Here is a 16705-nt window from a genome sequence, read left to right as displayed (position 1 = left end):
AATGCGCTGCAATAGTTTGTCGCACTGGCTATGTAGAATACGGCAGGTCTTTGCATTCTTGTTTCTTGTTATGTGGTGTCAGTATGTGACAGCCTTGTTGTTAAGGCCTTTCTTAGAAGAACGCGCCCGTCGACGCCCCACTGAATCGGCATCGAGTTGCCTCACACAATTCAACGGCAAAGGTGCCAGAAGTTGAATAAATGGTCAAATTTTTTGATCAACAATAGGTGCATTTTTATTATTTTTTTTAAAAGGAAGTACTATTTGGTGTTTTGTACCATGCAGAGGACTAAACGAAAGAAAAAACTAAAGACCACATAAATTTAAGTAAACTCACCGTACAGAGATAACATTGCTAAGCAAATTAATCAAGCAAAATAAAAATGGGAACTGCAAAAGAACAATGGTCTTGTGTTTGTTAAGGCGAGAAAAATACAATAATGGCGGATAGGCTACTTTGCAACACCTTTACCCGTAGGCGCACGTGCTGTTGGGGCTGCAGCTTTTTAAAATACCGCACTCGAGAGACAAACTACACCACGGAAATAAACAAACAAAAACTAAGAAAATGCAGGAATTTGTAAAATTAATACGTTAACGAGAACTGATTGGAAATTAATATTATATATTAGTCATTAATTTGGAGATAACGTGAAAAACATGGCAGGGCAAAAGTCTCTTCTGCACTCTGTTGATCGAGTCTGGGACTTCCCTGTGTATCTAAGCGTAATTAACATTTGCAAGCTTATCGTGAGCAATAATCTGAACCTGACACTAGCGGTGAAACCTAGCTGATCAATCAATCTACACGTGACGTGAACGGCAAAGCGTCCTGCTGCTGCAGCCAAATTGAAGAGCGCTAAACGATACCTTCTTCGTAACGTTAGCCTCGCTGCTTCATATTCCACTGATGGTTCTTATTTATCTTCTTTGCTTAGTGCATTTACTTATAAAATGGCGTCTCAGATGAATATGGCAAGGGATGGATGCAACCTCACATGTGACATTGCATTCAAAGTAGTTTTGTTATATTGATCACGAAGAAAAAACAGGCCGTATATTGGTAGCTGTGACTATTGGTTATCCGCAAAGTTTTTGAGCGAAACGTAGACTGCGCAGCAAAGTTACAGCCAGTTTGTGTCTGGCATTTAAATTGTAGGAAAAAGAGAGCACAGGTGCCACCGGCTCGTCCTGTTGTGTAGTAGGTTTCCCAGAGTCTATAGTGACTCTTGAATAACTAATGCACCTTATGAGATGAGTACACTCGACCAATGCTAAGATTTTGGGGTAGGTGATAGTTGAAAATTGAAACAATATAACCCTACACCATACCAAGAACGTTGAGACACAAAAGGCAGGCGCTGCGTTAAGACAGATAAAGATGGATGTTAATAATGATGGCGCACGTCTGTTTCATGGAGCACCATGAAACATGCACCATGGTGCAACCATGGAGCAGCCTGAACAGACAATGGAAAAGAAAAGCAGGCGATACAAAAAGCGTTCTGGCTTTCAATTGCCGTTATTTGCGCAAGCCCGTGGTATATATTTCCTAACATCGGCACACGAAAGTAAAGCAAGAAATACAACAACCTTGTGCACGTATAGTCGCCACGTAATCAGAACAGTTTTTTTTTTCTGTAACCGCAAGCACCCAATAAGTTCAGATTCAGATGCTTTTTTGTTCTTTAAGTACGCCAAGAAAGGTAAAGAAGCTTAAGGTACAGCAACACCTGACAGAGGCCTAATTACCGGTTATACAAAAATATAGCAGTTCAAATAAACAGTGATACTACCGCAGCGAGTAGCAGTTATCTTTTTTCAGAAGATTAGAAGTAACATAAATGAAATTTAAAAAATAAGAATGATTAGAAACGTACATTAGTTACAAGTGGCTTTAACTAAAGGGATGGAAAGAAATGAAAAAGACGACACCTCACAATAATGCTAATGCAAATAAGCTTACCTGCGTACAGTGCAATCATTCAGTTTCACAAACCTGGCCTAAAAGACACACATGGCAAGTGCGCTCTCTGTAAAGGAATATTTTCACGTGCACTCTAAAGAAAAAAAAAAGCTTCACAAAGCTTAGCTAAACCAATTTAATATGGACATGCTGGTTAATAATATATTTTTTAGTTGTTTCTTAAAGAGTTGCTGATTGAGACTAAAGTTTCAAATTTATGTCGAGAGTTTATTGAGTAGCGAGGTTATTTGCTATGTGATGGAATCGTTTGCCGTAATTAGTTCATGTGACTGGCATGTGACGCTTTCACTCCCTAGAATTGAAGGTCTGTGTCGCCTACTAGTCTCATTTACGGTCTGTTGGCGGTGCTAAACCTGCACCATAATCCAGAACCAAGTTGCCTGCCAACAAGTCAAAAAGAAGGTATTAATTAGAGGGCAAATATGCAAACCGATATTCTAATTGTTGAGGAAGAGCGAGGAGTGGGGAAAGTGCTCTAATGCACAAAAAAACATAACCTGTGGCATTTAGATAACACAATCGGTTTTATAACAATCGGTTTCTTTAGATAACACAATTCAGAGTGCAAAGCCCTGACGGGATTGACTACATTAAAAAGCGCACAGGGATATTTTAGAGTCAGCCGACGCACGACATAGGTTAGTCGAAATGTATGCGAGAGGCTTCTGTCCTGCAATGCACATATACAAAGGATGATCACGCAAAATAAGCGATAAGGCACTGAAACACTGCTGTTGACAAAGCTTTTACGTCACGCTACCGTGACGAATAACACGACAAGTAATAGAAGCTTCTCGCAGTTAAACATTGAAAAAAAAAACAGTCAGTGTAGCATCAGCATCTCTTTAAGAATAATAATAATAATAATAATAATGTTTATTTCCCATCAAGCAAGATGGAGGAGGCTGCAGGTAAAAGCTGCACGAACGAACGGCAGCTTGACAGGAGCCCGCAGCCCCCTCTACAAGGCGGCAGTAAAAGGGTTACAGAAAAGAACATCGCAAAACATACATAGGCACCGAAATGGACACTGGAAATGAACACAAAAATTATTCAATGAGAAAGATTAACTACCTTATACATAGTGTTGTCGTATTGCAGCATTAGTTACTTTTAAAATATCAGTGGTAGTTTTGTTGTAATTATTCAGGAGAGTGGGCAGGGTGAAGGACAGTTTTTCTGTAGAGTAGTTAGCCCGAGGGGTTATAACATTCCATTTTTCTTTGTGCCGGGTAATGTGTATGGAAATGTTCTCTTTTAGTGATGATAAGTCGCGTAGAAACGTTCTATTATCAAATACTTCGCGTTTGAAGGCTAGTGTTAGCTTATAGTCATAAAGATTTTTGACTGGTATAATGTTTGTTTTTTGAAAAAAACTGTGTGTATGGCTGTTATATGGTAAGTCATAAAGCAGTCTGACCATTTTTTTCTGGAGGACAAAAAGTTTCTGTAAGTTAGTTTGAGTAGTTGTGCCCCAAACCAATAAACAGTAATTTAGATTAGAGTAAAAAAGCGAATTGTAGAGAAGTAGTTTGACCTTGAATGGCAGGCATGTCCTTAGGCGAGATAAGGCGCCAACTACACGAGTTAACTTGGTCAAAACAGTGTTAATGTGGTTATCCCAAAGCATATTATCGGAAAATGTTACGCCAAGGATTTTAATCTGATCAGTTATTTGTAGTGATCAGTTTTGTAGTTATTTGTAAGTTAATGAAATCGGATACCTTAAAAATTAGTGGGTGTGTTGCGCCATCACATCACGACGTTGGACGTGTTATGATGGGTCATCATTCGTGCGATACGTCTTCGTAACGTTGTCGCTATTTGCCACGTTTCGCTTCTCAGTTGGCTATGGTGCTGTTGCTTTGGACTGCTTCCGTTGCAGATCAGTGTTCAGTTTCCAATAAAAGGGGTCGTAAGGGACTACAGTGAATGCTGTATTGTCTGCGTCCTTGTTCATTCCTGTTTCGAGCTGCAAATTTAACCAGCTTGATGATAATAATGACAACGATAGTCTCGTTGCTGAACGCGACGAAATAGCAAAGAGAGTTAAACGAGTTGAACCTTAAGGATTCCCTAAGCTGCCCCACACTTACGTTTCGAACTGTTTCTCGTATTTCCTTTTAGGGTGATGTGCACTAAAGTCGCACAGCGGTAAACCACAGACATACATGTCACAGCGGCTTGATCACGTGCGTAAGAAAGAATAAACGTGAATAAACGTTTATGTATGCAATTTATGTATCTTTTTCGTGCGTTTTGCATCTGTATGCTGCTACAATTGCACGTTTTTATTCTTTTCAGTTTATAAGAATGTATGATTTCACTACTGCTTGGGCCAAGCATTGGCCTGCAGTATTTCAAAATAAATAAATAAATAAATAAATAAATAAATAAATATTGTACGCTTTCTTCCAACAGCTAGCTCTTTTTTCTCCGCGCCATCAGCGATTGCAATCGAATTCCCCTTGACGCAAAACACGTTGTGGGGCTAGTTGGTGAATAGCTTTCAAAAGATGAAGCGCCAACAGTGATAGCGCACTTAAAAGGAACAAAGACTGGACAAGGCGCTACTTGCAACTGTTTATTGAAGTCAAATGCGGCTGATTATATTGCCATGGGGAGAGGGGGAAGAAAAAGACAGGAACACTGAAGATGTGTATGAAGGGAATCACGATTAATCAAAATCTAAAACTTATCTAATATCATGCTTTCATTTGTGTAAATATACAGAGACGGCGTGCGGACACAGGCGTCCCCTCTCTTCTTAATCTGGTTCAAGAAACTGTTGCAAGTAGCGCCTTGGCCTGTCTTTTTTCCTTCTTAGTGTGCTGTCACTGTAGGCGCTCTATCTTTTGAAAACCCCTTGACGCCATCGAAGTTGTTGGCGACGACGAATTTTCGTTAGCCCTACGTAATCACGTTTAAGTCGTAGTTGCCCCTCGTTTGTAGAATTTCACGTGTATTTCAGTTGTTTCTTTATTTGAGTCTGTAAATTCTAGTCAGAATGATTCCCGTATACACATTGCTTTGGAATTTTTCGCTGTATCACTGCGCAACATCTTATCCATAAATACTCAACTAAACGCCCTATTGTAATGCCCACGGGGCCAACGTAGGTATCCGAATAAAAAAAAGAAGGTTAGGACAGTGAACAGCTGGAGAACGTCGCGCTTATGAGATCGCATTTGCGACTAGGACGAATGGATAGGACGAAGAAAATGGAAGACGTAAGAGCAGGCACAAGTGCACGAAAAGTGCTTAAGGAAAGCATTGATGAACCAGAACGTTGCCTGTCAATTGCCGGCAGCTAGCTTACTCCACCTACGCGTGATAGAGTCAACTGGCGTAATAATGGCAAACGCTACGCACAAAACTTCAGAAAGGCACGAAGTCCGTATGGCCAAATGACTTGCGATCGAAACAAGCGAGAAGAAGACGAAGATCGGATGACGGTCAAATTGCTGACACGGGTGAGTGTGAGTGACTGGGTTAGAACGCATCAGCGGAGCCGAACATTTGGTCCCGAGGCAGAAGTGCGGGCGGTGGAGTGGGAAAGAAAAAAAAAGGAAATAAGACAATTACAAGGTAAGATATGGGCAGGGGCTAAGAAAGATTTTCACTTCTTCCTTTTCTGTTTCTTACCGTGGAGAGATGCTGGTGGTCTTGCGCGGTTCCTGACGTATTAATACGACGTCGGGGAAATCGACGAAGCGAACCGTGCGGAATCACTCTTCGGGGCAGAAAAAGAGCAGCCGGTCGGTACGAGTAGTCAGCACAGTGGCAGCGGCGAAAGATGGGATAAAATATACAAGGAAATAACACCCTATTCCTGGACGTGAAGCCGGGAATATTGACAGGCAGAGAGGCAATGTGTGTCAGCACTGCATCATTGATAGATACGAGGTGTGGCGGCAGAAAACATAAAGACAACGGCCACGGCGAAAGTATAGAGCAGACGGCAATAAAACAATGGCTGCCAAAGAGAAAAAAGAAAGAAAACGAAAGCTTTGAGCGAGCGATAACAGACCCTGAAAATGAAGGCGAAGCACTTTATAAAGGAACAAAGCTGCCAAGTAAGGGGTGTCCTATGAGAAGCAGATGCGAATTTCAGGAAAATAAAGGCCAACATTTACAAAGGAATCTGCTCGATATAGAGAGAGCAACACTACTATACAGAGTGTTGCATCGATAGGTGCATCAGGTTAACATGACACTTTCAGCTAAACCGTTCACTAATGTACGCTGGAATTTTGAACCACGCACGATTTCGCAGTGTAGGTTCACTTCAATACCACTATACCAAGCCTTTCATGCCGGTTTCGTAAGCAAAAGTGCGTGTATTCGTCATTGGCGGCACTAAAGAATGTAGAGTTGCGTGATGATGATGATTAATATTTATTGGCATCCCCTTAAAACGGGGTGAGGAAAATGAGTCAGCCTGCTTGATTTGATGCTGTATGTTAGAAACGTTTATCAGACTAGCCTTTTTGTATACATCTCCTTAATCTTTTAGTTTCTTTCTCTAAACTTCTCCATCTATCTTGTACCGCCAGTTACGCTTCAACGGAATAGTGGCGCCATCTGTCACCAATATGATGGAACTTGTCTAGACTGTAAGGGTGACAGAACGCGCCACAAACACCCATATTGCACCAAATTAGCATCTATTAGAGTGGCATCACCATGGACTTGACATTACTGCTAACGAAATATGCAAGTAATACACTAAAAAAATTGGCTATACATCGGCTAAACTGCGAGATGGCCGGTTTATTTGCAACTTTCTGCCTCCCTCAGTACTTACTCTCTCCCTTTCTTCCTCTTTCGATTCCCCCTTCCCCCACTCCCAGTGTAGGGTAGCAAACCGGATGCTGTTCTGGTTGACCTCCCTGCCTTTTCTACCCTTGCTTTCTCTCTCTCTCTCTCTCTTCTGCCTCCCTGCGAGCTTTGAGCAGAAATCAGGCGAAGGTTTATTGTGCGTCTAGGCATTTCAAGGCATTTGCCAGATTTACTAAGTTATTTTCGACTTTTATACGACGCGGCGTTGAATATCGTCTACTGAACAGAACAAAAAAGTTATGAGGCTGACACACACGAATATTAAATCAATGATAAGAGTGTCTCACCGAGTAATTTCGCGTGGCCACCGCCATAATGAATACGTTGTCATTTAGCTCAATTGAGAACCCGGCTCGCAAAGGGAATCAGTGACTGCTTGTGAATGTATGGACTGTAGACGCTGATCTATTTGATGGCGCAGGCGTGAACAAAATCTTGCGCTTTCTTTCATGTTTCTGATTGGCATTCATTTCTTTTAGTGCGGAAATATTTGTGTCTATCATATTACATTTGTTTTTTTTTGTATTTTTTGTAAGAAGCGCTTCTATTTGTATTTCCATAGCACAAAGCCATATTTTTCTGTTTCTATAAGCATTTCCACTACCTACTTCTGCTAGAAATTAAAGTTACGATATTTTCTCATCGCACCATCTGTTGCCGCACGTACTCTGCTAAACGAACAAAGTATGGCACGGAGAATGTCACCTTCGTTTCCTGTATTATTATTTCTTTTACATTTTTCCGATTTTCAGTCTGCTACGTGAATCAACAGACTGCTTTTACAATTCTCCAGTCATACGGAGAGCCCTTCTTCAAGTGAACCTTCTTTGTCCAGATCCGATAAAAGAAACGGCGCTGCCTCAATCACCCCGGAAGTGTAATTTAACCATTTTTACAAATCTTTCGTCACCTTAGCATTTGTTTGCACTTCCCGGACACATCAGCGCAGATGAGTTCCGGGGCTGGGGTAATCATTATGTACAGCAGGCAGCCACACTCATCGTCGTCTGCTCGATCGTCTGCAAACCAGACGATGCCATTCAATATTTTGGCTCACGTCTGGATGTTTGGACCCAGGCGGGAACACCCAGTGTCGTTGCGGTCGCCTTAACTTCCCTCAACAGACGCCTCTTCCCTAAACTTCCCTTTGCCGCACACAAAACAAAAAAAATCGAAGCAAAGAAGCAAACAAAAAAAAAGGAAAGAAAGGAAATTTGGGCCAGTCATCGTCGCCGGTCTCGTTCTCGTCGTATTTCTTTAAGGTTGGCTCAGAATGTGCCGATATCTTTTATTACCCTGCCCAATAAAGCAGTGCGTTTGTTGCTTCCTTTACGAAAAAAAAAAATACACCAGGGGAAACGCATTCCGTAGCCTGATTTAATCAATGTCTCTGTGCAGTAGTATTCTAGAGCCTTTCACACATGTCGTCATTCGTTTCCGGGAAAAAAAGATAGCGTCAGCTTTTGCGTCGTAGATTTCACCATTGCTTTCTTTATTATTATTATTTTTTTAGCGCACGCAGCGGGAGACTGGCCGGCTACCCATGTTATGTACGGCCTGCTGGGGCCAATAACTTAACCTCGACTACTGTGGCTGTAGTCTACGTCTGTTCATCTCAGTGAAGTGCAAAGCCATAGCTTTGCCGTAAATTTGGTCGGCTTATGAGGCTTCCTCCCTCTTTACAACGGCCGCGGTTTCTTTATGACCGTGAGCGAATAATATTCTTGTTATCCTTGTTCGCAAGCAGAGATCTTGCAGTGACATAGATTCCGGGCCAGTTGCTTTATGCATTTCTTGTTTCTTTGTCTGTTCGAATGTCTTCTTTTTTAAGCTGACTGTATATATGTGTTAAGTGTGTGCTTTCTTTCTTAGACCACAAGCGAAGAAGTGCTCTTTATTTATCATCACATTGCGGGCTGACACGCGAAAAAATTTCTAATTTAATATATTTGCCTTATCTTGCGACTGTTTTTATTTTTTTTTCAGATTCTTATCAGATTTACTGTTTACGTGATCTACGAACACTTTATGTAGGAACTTCGGCATTATAAATATTGCAGCTTTGGAGTTACTCTTCCAATTTCATTATCAAAGTATGATACGATGGACTATGCATATGTAGGCCGGAAGTGTTCGCTGTGCCATTGAACGCACCGTTCCTATCGAAAAATTGTTTTTTTTATTGCTTTTACATCATCTTTTAGAGGTCGCATAGGCCTGATATGATTAACCTACTATGCGCGAGTGTGATGACATGGTTACTATTTCTACGCGCCATCGGCCATACCATGCTGAATACGCCGGTTCTCGTCCGAATTTGTACGCTTTGAATTTCGATTTGCTGAGATTCATCAGAGCTGCAAGACACGTTGCGATTCAAACGTTAGCTTTCAATTCGAGGCTTCAGGGTAGGATAACAGTGTTGAGCGTTTCTGTCTTGGTCCCATTGAAAATAGTAGTACCTATGGCTATAGTACAACCGCACCACCACGTGAGGCAGTTTCCATTTTAGTGCGATGGCAATTATATGGACGCTCGAGGCGCTTTTGTGCACCGTCACCATTCGCGTCGTCGTGCTGTCCTGTTGTTGACGACTCTGTCACTAGCGTGGGAAATTGCAAGCACTCGACGGACGTGAAGTGCCTTTGACTTTAAAAGCGACCAAACCAAGAGGATAACACGTGACGCACTGCTCAATCACATGGGCCGAAGCCAGTGCAGAGTGCTGGCTTTCCCTGCAGGCAACAGTGCGGTGCGAGCGGACGTTAGCGTTCCAGCTGGACAGTTGTGCACGTACTACACTGTTGGGAAGGCGAAGTTAAATTATACAACCTTTCCTTTTTTTTTTTTTGGACGCTGACCACCTTCTCACGACATTGCTTCGGTCTTGGGCATCGTGGACATGCAACGCCTGCAACGACGCCGGCACACTCACAATGCCGTCAGCGCTGTCAGGCGCGCTTCCAGCGCGACACTAAACGATGCTGTTGCTTTACGCGTGCGACGCCCTTGGGGCGAAACCGACAATTCCGCCTTACCAGCGCGGTAGCGTTAAGGCCCCCCGCGTCGCAGTAAATCCGGCGTCTGCGTCCCGCGTCAACCGCATTTCGCGCGTAAAACCATTCCAAACCACGCATAACCAACCACGCAGGCGATCCGTGCTTCGCAAACAAGTTAATAAAATAACTGAACTTCTCAAAGTAAAATGGGTCAGAAAAGTCGCGAAGTACGACTTGCACACAACCTACAGACGTGATAAGGCCGGATTGAATTGAATTCGAATATAGAATTTGAAGTAATCTGAATATACGAGAAAACATAATTCTGTTACGTGGAAGCTCCCACGCAAACCCCTTGTCCAGCGTTTCTACCATTCGTGAGAGGCGCGCTCGGTTCTTTGCAAGACCTCCAGATGGCGCTCGCCTCCGCACTTCGCGGCCGAGGCAAGACCGCCGCGCTTCGACCAGAAAGCTCGCCTTCGTGCACAACGCTCGCCGCCAGCGTTTCCCGGTAAACGTTACGGTTCCATATGCTGCTGTCGCCGGGAAGTGTGAGAAGCAGTCAGGGATCTTTGAATGTTGTCGCGTTCCACTCTTAAAGGCAAAACTTAAGCGTTCTCCAAATTTTTTAGAGCGCAGCTCTTTGGCGTCCGTTCCTGGGTTTCGCGTCGTCGTCGGCGTTGTCGTCGGCCTCGTAACCAGCTCCGCCCCCCTTTCATCCCCCCAGCGCTAGCAGCGACCGACTGATACCGCTGGATGCCGCTGACGCCGCTAGAGAGTCAAGATAACGTGACTGCATAGAACACCGTCGCCGCCATGCAGAAAGAGGAGGAAAGGGTCCCCCCCCCCTGTTCTTGTGTGGCGGATAGGGTGCTCTTCAGTTGCCGACGCGCCGGTTATTTCACGTAGGCCCCGGCACGTCGACGAATACGTGACCACCTTCCCACGACTAGACCTGGTTCTTAGCTCTGCGGAAGCGAGGGTATCTTATTGTTTGTGTCGGCATCGGCGGCGTTGTCCCTGAAACCAACTCCGCAGCTGGGGTTGACTCACTATCGGCGTCAGCGGCATCAGTCAGTCGCTGCTATCTCTTCCCTCCTCCCTTTATCGTGTTGTCCGCTTGCTGCGCGCGCTTCTGCCCCCATCGTTTGCCGCTGGGTGTACACGCCGCCCCCCTCCCCCCTCTTCCTGCGAGTCTCCGGTTGTCAAAGCGCCGGCTCGAACTTAATTCCTTTCTTCGCTCCTCCTCCAATGCAACCCCTGTGCGGTGGCAATCAGAGAGCCAGATCGGTGGCGGCGGATCTGTATATGTGCACCGCCCGAGCCGAAATTGCCGCTGCCGTTCGCCCTGTGCGGTGGCAATCAGAGAGCCAGATCGGTGGCGGCGGATCTGTATATGTGCACCGCCCGAGCCGAAATTGCCGCTGCCGTTCGCCACTGCGAAATTATCTGCCAGTTCTTTCTGAGCCATGAGCGAGACGACCGATGGGACTTTAATGTTGACATAAAGACAAACAGCAATTTCCTAACACTTATGCGGGAGAACATCCCGTTCCTCTAGCTCGTAACGCGTCCCACGGCTGTGACAACCTCGCGAGGCACTTGTATAGATCTCGTCTTTGAGAATCAAGCATTGGTGTACCAAGTCGAACATATATCAGTCTATTTCTCCGACCACAAAGCTTCCTTCATGACTGTCAAGAACTGTTAGTGGAGTCTTTGTTAAAGGAATACGTGTGAAAAATAAAAAAAAAAATTCTGTGATAGCGCATACATGTGTTGCTCGATTTCTTTGCCTCAATCTATCGAAAAGGTGAAACAGCTTATTTGCTGCGCTCAAATTTCGCATTAGGAAGTAACGTAATCGTCGGTAATTTTTTATTCATACTGAACTGACGCTCAGTTTAGAGGCTTCGAAAATATTTTGTGCCTTCCTTTGGAATCAGAGGTGATATACTCTCATGAGATCCCTTCTCAGTAGTAATGCACGTTGACTTCACTTCTTTTCAAAACTCACTCTGAAACGATTACAAAAAAAAAAATACTCATCTTCGATACACAGTGGGGCGCAAATGGAACTGTACGGAAGTGGTTTTATGATATAACTGTCGTTAGCCTTGGTGAGTAATCACAGTAATTTAATCTAATCGTTTGTGTCATTGCAAGTGACGAAAAGAACAATCGCGATGCTCGCTACGATTCTTCGATTACGATGAAGATCTGGTACGTTACGCTTGCATGTGAACCGAATACACGATGTTACATCTCGGTGTTTATGCAAAGAAGAGCGCTTTTGCACCAGGAAGCACAAGGAGACGGTTACTCTCTCCAAGTACACAAAGAAGCAGCGTTCAGCACGTTATTGTGGTATCTTAATAACAAAAGGTGGATTTCTCGCAAGCATAAAAGTGCTAGTAGGTAATAAAAAACGACCTGGAAGCGACGTAAAACCGACCCCGAGCTGACTTCGGGTAACAGAGAAGAGTAAATTCACTGTTTATTTCTCCTCATTTGGCTTCTGCCTCACCGTTGAATACAATTTTTGTTTTGGTGTCCACAATTTGAACCTCGGAAAGGAGGTGGGTGCCCAACTGAACCATCGCGCCTGTGTGCATTAAGGCACAATTTGTCTCAAGTACTGTCGACAGAACACCTGTAGACGCTGAGAAACCTGGTGTGCTCATAATCTCCTCAACATGCTATTCTTTTTAGATTTCATTATTGCCAAGCACACTGCATATTGTAGAGAATGGACTCACTAGAAAATGTTCCCGACTTCGTAGTTGCATTGGACATTGAGTCCACATGATGCTATGAAACCGCATCCTGCTGTAGGAATACACTAATTCGCGGTCAGTAGTATAAACTAGCGAATGGAAATAAGGATGCCGCTTAGTGCGGCCTGCACTGGGCTTTCCTAGATAAAGATTTCCTGTCACACTTGAACGACAAACCTGCGAGATCACAGGTTTGTCATAATAGGGAGTCTGTGCCCTTAATTCTTTGCTGTAGGCATTACATTCTTGTTTCAAACAATAAGTTCCAATCCTATACCCCGCTCTCAACACTGTTCTCCGTAATCTTGACTAAATAAATGGAACACTTTTGGAAAATATGTCCCACTTGCTTAGTCGCACCTCTGAAGAACAAAGATGTTACACAGAGTTAGTGGCACTTATGTAAAGAAAGATTACGTGTTATTAGAAGCATTGGCAACAAACTCCAACAATGAAAAGCCCGACGTCCAGAGACACCGATTCCGCGCAGGCTCTCATTAGTGGTAGTGAAACCCATGGAATGTGTAGTGTAATAAGCGTGTTGTCTACATCTGCTGATTACACTAAATAAAAACTCAATACAACCTGTCTTTCCTAAAGGCGCTACCACGAAAAAAAAAAAAAACTTGGCCACACCTTACATTAGGCCTGTGAAGTGCATAGTTGCAATATATACGGGCTTCATGAAAAAATCCGTGCGCGAAAACAATTAATATGGTAGAATCTTACACATGAAGTTATAAATTCAAAAATCTTATTTTGAACTGTTCTCGCAGTTAGGGTTCGGAATGAATCCTTTGAATCATTTCTTTCTTCTTTAGTTGCCCCGCCCAGTGAGTGCAGCAGCTAGACGACTCGTAGTTCATTCAAACATTTCATGTTTTTGATCCTGAATTAATTCAAAATTTGACTACACGTAAGCACTTTCTATGAGTTTTGAATGCGAATGCAATCAATATTTCTCACCATTCTTAACGTTAATTTTTTATAGCGAGTACCAAGGCGAAGTTAGAATGCAGGCGAGAGCTTGCGCAGACGCTGACCGCGCGGATAACACAGGCTTCCGAGAGCGAGGGTCACGTGAATTCGCGACGGTGCCCTCTCCCCCTCGCCCAATGCCTTGCGCGCCAGTAGGTGGGCACGTTCGCCCACTCAGGTCCACCGAGGCGTGCACGTGACGTGGCGTCGCAGCCAATAGGAATTTAGGCGCCGTTTCGCTGCTACAGACGGCGGCCGTATGTCTTTCGCTCATTGGGCCATTTGATGATTTCGCATCAAAAGCAGCGACAACAGTACCGCTCGTAGAATGTGGGAGAGCGCGCGCGCTGCGTTTCTGCAGGCAGTAACGAGATGCTATCTAAGAGGGTGCGATTCTTGCAGCAAATGTTAGGCTCTAAAAGACATTGAAAACGAGTCGCCGATAGTGTGTGCGCAAGTGCGCAAGCGACTTGTGCAGTAATAACGCATTATTTCGTTTGTTTATCTTACAGGTAAGCAGGAACAATCACGGAATAATGCAAAAGGATTCCCGCTGTCCGTCTGGTTTCACCGCAGTGCGCTGAACGGGAGAGAGGAGTTTCGTAAGTGCCTCTTCCTACGCTCATTTGGCTGGCGCTGCGAGGGGGGTTCGAGCGAAAAAAAGGGACACGCAACCATAAACAGATTTGTCAATGAGGAACTTCTAAAAATCCTTGCACAAGTCTTCTCTAAAGAAGCACTAATGAATAATGATGTTGTTAGCATCGTGATTTTATCTTAAACTGTGTGTCAGGAATTTTATGAAATTATGGAACATACAAGAACAAAAGAAGGGGTGGGGTGGCAGTGGCAAAGTTATGCCTCCGTGAATTCAAAATATGTATGCGAATGGCCCCATCTGCGTAGGTATAGAAGTGCCGTCACGTGGTACAAAGAGTAAGTTGCACTTTACATACAGTTCGTTTTTTACGTTGGTACCCGAGTAAGGCAAAAATAAAAATAAATTAAACGACATTGGCACCGTGAGCATTTAACTAAAGGTGATGTCAAGAACTGACCACGAGGAATAAACGCTGCCAAAAGAGCACGTGAAATCATGTTGAAGTACTTCTTCAGTGATATAACAGAATAACAACTTGCAGGTGTAAGATATAAAAAATTGAAGAAGAGATACATGTAGTAAAACAGAAAGGGTGGAGCTTAAGAAATTCATCGATCCGTATTCGCTTTTGTACTGCAGGAAAAAAATACTTGTGCACCGTTAACAAAACAAACCAATCTCTTTTTAGAGAGATATATATAAACAAAGTGTACATAGTGTACAGATATCTTTCAGTGAAAGCAATGGAATGTCTAGAGGCACGCTTTGGAATTACAACATGAAACATTTTATCCACTATTTTATGTAGACAGTCGCTAAGGCAAAGGTACGGAAGCCTGTGAGCATAACCTGACAAGGATCAGTAACCACTAGAGCTGTTGACGACCGCTATCGTGAGACGTTGCGCACATGTATACAGTTAGCCAATATTGTTCGATTGCATCTCTGCCAAACTGCAGGCAGCAAGGAATCAACAACATTGTTGCAGTTCCACCGGAAAAGCGGAGCATTGATTGCGATAGAAAATTAGTGAACAAATAACAAGAAGAAATAAGAATAGTAGTATTATCGGCCGCATAAACTTGTAAATGTAGGCATACTAAATAAATTAAGAAGCACGGTGTCACGTTCACACGAGCGAACATGAACACATCTCACTCGACGAGGGCACAAACTCACTGTCAAAACGCTCGAGTTAGGAAACGCGGCAGCAGGAGTGAGCGAAATGACCTTCGTCCTGCGTTTCACCTTCTGGCGGCCCGGAGTAGAACGCGCCCCGCACCCCCTTCCCTAACTTCCCCTCGGAGCATTGCACACGACGGATGACGGTGCGCTTTCTCCCCGCTTTTCTCGCTTGCGTGCGCTAGATCGAGCCGCAATCACCCGCTCCCCCTCGCATCATTTCACTCGCACATACAGCATACGGCGCACAGCGACGATTTTATTGCTCTTGGGCTTAATACGGAGCCTCACGGCGATGGCAGAAATGCGCCTTAAGTGCACACATAATTGCTGTCGTAACAAAAACTGAACAATGGGGATAAATTTTGCATGGAACCGGGATACACAACTGTGCAATTCACCCCATCTGCCAATAGCGCTGTCTGCTATAGTTAGGGCTGGTAATAGCACCTAAAAAGAAGGCTGGTTCTCAAGCAAGACCTGAGGGCAACGGTGATAACTACACGAAGAATGCTACCTAAACATACTCTGCGTTTCACCGCACTCTTAGATCGCAAAAGAAGTATGTTCAATGTGTACTTACCAAAACACGCACATCTTGACCAAAAGTGAACATATTTTGGCCTACTTTCACTGCTCTTATATTACCTAATGTGTGAGGTTAGAGACTTTCGTTGAGCACAATCCGGGATGTGCCCCGCCTGACGCTGTGCAGGTACTTCCACACCTGTTCTGAATGAGGCTTCTCAACCTCTCGCACCCTGCCTCACCTAAAGAACTTGAAACCCACATGGGAATCTGCATTGTTTATTAAGATTCCCCCAAAAATATAAATCTACCCGAACAAGTACGCGGAGCTGCTACAGACAAAAATATTATTGTGCGGGAACTATCGACGATGATTGTCACAATAAGCGAAAAGCTGAGTGAATCTGGGATGCTATTAGATTTCTGGATGATAAGCTTGCAGGCGTATTCTTGTTGGAATAAAAATTATTTAGGTAGTGTTCGTTGTTTTATTGCGTAATTCCGCAGGGAAGGGTGTCGTTAGACAGATCGTTTGCAGCGGTAGTTTTTATATTTTAATAGACATATAAGTTCATTCGTCGTAAATTTATTAAAGCGGAGCTTTCTTTGCCTCATCCTTCGATTTCCCCACTGCTACAGCTACTGCTGCTGTCTTGCACGTCATTTCAGGGGTGCTTCACAGCGTGGAATTAAATATGAAAAAAAAACTGCTAAACAAACAATTACATTCGTTAGGAAGCCTAAAAGAAGCAGAAAAAATGCCTGAATGGCGAAGCATGCTAGTGTCACGAGACTGGCAAAGAGGAAAGGC

General features: G+C 43.8%; 2 protein-coding genes across 18 annotated transcripts in view; one reads left to right on the top strand and one right to left on the bottom strand.

Moving 5' to 3' along the window:
- LOC129384282 (uncharacterized) overlaps positions 1-16705 on the bottom strand; it is a 667107-nt gene that overhangs the window by 411565 nt on the left and 238837 nt on the right. The gene's annotated exons all lie outside the window — the stretch shown is intronic.
- Positions 1-16705, top strand: part of LOC126528916 (allatostatin-A receptor-like) — a 94888-nt gene that overhangs the window by 55801 nt on the left and 22382 nt on the right. The window contains exon 2 of the mRNA XM_050176496.3: positions 14096-14185. The gene's annotated coding sequence lies outside the window, so the exon portion shown is untranslated. The remainder of the gene's footprint in view (positions 1-14095; positions 14186-16705) is intronic.

Source organism: Dermacentor andersoni, chromosome 8 (assembly GCF_023375885.2).
Source record: "Dermacentor andersoni chromosome 8, qqDerAnde1_hic_scaffold, whole genome shotgun sequence".
In the NCBI taxonomy this organism is placed as follows: domain Eukaryota; kingdom Metazoa; phylum Arthropoda; class Arachnida; order Ixodida; family Ixodidae; genus Dermacentor; species Dermacentor andersoni.
Note: the sequence above shows the minus strand (reverse complement) of the source record. Positions and strands in the feature narration are given on the sequence as shown.